The following is a 4,394-nucleotide window of genomic DNA, read 5'->3' as shown; positions in this document are numbered from 1 at the left end:
CGAGCGCCCTCAGGGCCGCGGGGGCTGCTCGCTCGCTGGTTATCGCGGATATAGCACGGGGTGAGTGGGGCTGGAGAACACCCCCGAGGTCACCGGGTCTGACCGGTGAGCGAACAGCACCGTGTCAAACAGAGCGTGTGCCACGTCCAGGCTCTCCTTAAACACCTCTAGGGATGTGGCCCCACCACCTCCATGGGCAATCACAGAACTGCTAGGGTTGGAAGGGACCTGTGGAGGTCATTCGGTCCATGCCCATGCCCAGGCAGGGTCACCTGGAGCAGTGACACAGGAATGCATCCAGGTGGGCTCGGAATGTCGCCAGCATGGGACACTCCATGCCCTCCCCGGGCAGCTCTTGCAGGGCTCTGGCACCTTCGATGTAAAGAAATTCTTCCTCATGCTGAGGTGAAACTTTAGCCAGTGCTCTTCATCCCGTTGCTGAGCACCACTGAAACGACTCTGACACCATCCTCTTGGCACCTGTCTTTGAGATATTTATATATGTTAATGAGATCCCCTCTCAGTCTTCTCCAGAATAAACAGGCCCAGCTCTGCAGTCCCTCCTTGTAAGAGAGATGTGACAGCCTCACCCTATCATCTTTGTCCTAAAGAGGGCAGGAGACAATGCACTGTTGGGATCAGGTGCTCAGGTGGACCTAATATAGTCTGTACTTTTCTCTTTCTCTCTCTTTGCGCCTTCCTCAACCCTTCAGGCTTTCAAGGACAGAGTGCTGAGCATGCCAGGTCTGGCCTAGTCCTTGCCCTGTGTTGTACTGCAGCCATACACTACTTTTTGGTTTTTTTTCATTCTCATAAAGTATCTTCATTCTCATATTGGGTATTTCAGGTATTTTCAATCCTTTGCTTGCTGCTCCTGCCTTGGCAATGAGATGTGAGCTTCATGGTATAATCAGATGTCAAGCTGTGAACAAACTTGGTAGTAGATCAAAATGAGTAATTGTCAGTGTGCACTAATGGATCTTAATGGCTCTAAGAAGCCTCACCAGGCGTCTCCACCCCACAGTCTTTGTCCCAGAGTACTGGACACCCAGTTAAGCTCAACTCTGGCCCTTCAGATTTTGCCTAAACTAAGCTGTAGGTCTGTGCTGTCCTAGCCTGGTTTCTAGCCTGGCTTGCAGTCTTGATATTAGACTTGCCTTGTCCCTCTGGTAGCCTCCACACTGCTCCTAGTCCTGCTCTGACATCCTGACTTCACCTTGGAGCTGTGTGGCTGCAGGTGTCCCTTAGGGAACCCTCCAAGTATTCTCACAGTAGTCCTGCTTCCTTCTTCAAGCATGTTCTCCTCACCTGGTTTCAGCTATCTCTAATTAATAGCCTCTTTGCTTTTTTTCACTGGAGGGATAGACTGGAGTCAGTGCCAAAGCAAAGGAAGGACTAGGTACATGCCCTTCAGGATGAGATAGGAGAGAGCAAAACCGTCCCTTTCAGTAGCTGCAGCCAGGCAGTTCTTTTGGGAAGTTCAAGTCACCATCTGGCTTCTGTGGGCTGCCAGATCTTCCTGAGGAACATAAGCAAGGAAAGGAGATATTGAGAATATTAACATTTCTATTTTAATGTCAAAGCAAATTATGACTAGAACATTATGAGACATTTTACAGATAATGAAAGGGAGTTCTGCAGGATATTGTGTAGCTTGTGAGCTGTGCTGAACTAGAATATTAAAGATGAATATCTCTGAAAGCTTTTCAGAGAAAGTGCAAATAGCCCTTTCCTTTGTATGTGCTGCTGTGTGTGCATAGGTAAATATTTATCTAAAATAAATACAGTCAGGATATAAACTACCATGTGGACTTTTCACTCTCCTCTCAGTTTTATTACATGGTAGTCAGGGTTATACATGCAGCAGGTTCAACTGCTGCATCTGGCAGATGGAATCGCAGAATGAGAGAGCAGCTTTGGGCTCCAGCTGTTGGAAGTAAAGTATCCTCCCAGAGGAGCACAAAACAAGGTCCAAAACCCTGAGGTATGTGGAAAGGATGGAGCTAGCAGATCCCGACCAGGCCATACAGCACAGAGGGGATCAGGACCAGAGTTAATTTACCCAGCTGCAGTGAGATTTAAACAGACCAATCATTAGTGTTCCATAGCTGGCCAGCCTTTATTACCTAATATTTCCAAATAATGCTCCTGATTAGTCTTATTAACCTTAATAGCAAAGCCAAAGGACAGAGAGTAGAGTGGCTGTAATAGTGTGCTGGAGACTTTCTGCTAGCAGAAGCATCATTTCACTATAAAACTTTAAATCACAGCCAAAAGCACTTACTGTAATGCACTCTCCAGAAAATATCCCAGTGCTGAATTCATCTTTTCCTCCCTGTGAATATAAGTGTTTTCTGGGAGATGGTGGGGCACTGAGCAGAACAAAAGGCTTGAGCAGAACAGAAAAGTGCTTCAGGTCATATGGAAAGTGAAACAACTCTGTTAAGCAACTCCTCTGCAATCTCTTGCTATCAGTGTGTGTTCTTCCTGAGTCTGCATGAAGAACGACATTGAAAAAGAGCAGTGCTGGTGCATTATAATTTACTGAATTGCAGTGGAATTTACATTTGAGGACCAAAGAGCATAGGATTTCTCTCAGTATCAAGATGCCAAATGAATCACAGTTTTGCCAGGGCAGGGGTTGAAAGACCCTGGCCATGAGATATCCTGTTTCATTTTATTAGCCTTGCCAGATGCAGTTTTCAGATGGCTGTGGACACAGGCACCAGCCCAATAAAATAAAGGGGCAAGATTTCTCTTTAAGCAATATTATCTCACATTGTTGGACCATAAACATAAGTTTGATATATTAACTCATCCAAATTCAAATAGATCAATCTAAATTTCAATACTGGTTTCTGTATAGACCTTTTGTAGTTTTATGCATTGGCATCTCGATTATCTTGGTGGGTATTTTTAGCACAGAAGTCTTGTGCTTAAATTACAAAATTGAGCTTATAAAGCTGAAATTCAGCTAGATCCAGCAGGATTGCTGTACTGATTGGTATATTTCTTTCATGGAAAGATTTTCCACCCTTTATTTCCAACCTTTCGGTACAAGAGCAGTAGAAAAGCCTACAGTCTCTTTTCATGGTGTAATTTTCTGAATCTTTTCATCCTTATTTGGCCAGAAGTCAGTTCCTGTGTTATGAAAAGCTTTTTATTGTTTCAGGGTGTACCATAAATGAAATGTTTAATGGGCAGAAGAAATGTCTTAGTATATTCTCAATCTTACTGTTAGAATGGGATTGAACAAAAGCCTGAATTGCCTTTATCTGGTACCATCTCTGGAAGTGTTCAAAAAGCATGGAGATGTGGCACTTAGGGACATGGTCTAGCTGTGAGCATGGTGGCGCTGGGCTGGTCTTAGAGGTCTTTTCCAACCTTTATGATTCTGTGAAATCCTATACAGCACAAATAATCCAGCAACAGCATCCTTCAATGATGCACCAAGTCCAGGTTTGTAGGCACAGTTGGATTGCAGGTGATCTCCTAAACATCCATGCTAACAGAAGTAATTACCATTGCAGAGCATCCTCCTTCTGTTGCCATCTGCCTGCAGGCAGTTTACAATGTAAACACAGAGCAAGGGAATGCAGATGAATACAAATGGATAAGGAATGAGAGGATTAAAGTCAGGAGGAAAGTGTTTCTATTAATCAACAGGTAAACAGAGATGCAGTCTAACAGTTTGATTCAGAGGGAAGGAATTTGCAGACAGCACTCTACAAGTGTTGTACAAATCAGTCGTGGGGCTCCATAGTTCTCCAAGATGCTTTGTGTGGTTTACCAGCTACAGCAATGCTAAGTATTAAAATTTCACACAAGTACCTCAGCCTGAAGAGGTGTGTACCTAGACAAAAGCATTACAAATCCCTTGCTAAGCTGTGTGGGAAGCTTTTCAGCATCCTGCTCACCCTGGATCGTTTTCATGCAGTTAATGGCCTGCCCTTGAACATACAGAAGAAACAACTCTGTAAATCCATATATAGATCCAGGCCTGGGAAGTGCAGCAAAGTGCAAGAGGAAAGCAAAAAAAAAAAAAAAAAAAAAAAAAAAAAAAAAAAAAAAAAAAAAAAAAAAAAAAAAAAAAAAAAAAAAAAAAAAAAAACAAAATAAAAAAAAAAGAGGAAGTTCCAGGGATTTTGAAAATGCCCAGGAGGGCTGAGAATCTGATGCCTGGATCAGCATGTTGCCATTCAGATTGGTATAAACTGAATTTAAAAGGCACCTTAATATCCAGTACATCACACTGAACAGCCCTTAAGTCCAGCTAAACATGACAATAAAAGTTAGAGGAACAGCCAAGAAAAATCATGTCTAGGTTATCCATTAGACATTATTCCTTTATTGTTAAGTATTTGTTAAAAATTACACTGCTTAATCACTTAGCC

The sequence above is a fragment of the Geospiza fortis genome, unplaced genomic scaffold, assembly GCF_000277835.1.
Source record: "Geospiza fortis unplaced genomic scaffold, GeoFor_1.0 scaffold112, whole genome shotgun sequence".
Lineage (NCBI taxonomy): Eukaryota > Metazoa > Chordata > Aves > Passeriformes > Thraupidae > Geospiza > Geospiza fortis.
The sequence above is the reverse complement of the archived record's forward strand: the minus strand, read 5'-3'. Positions refer to the sequence as shown.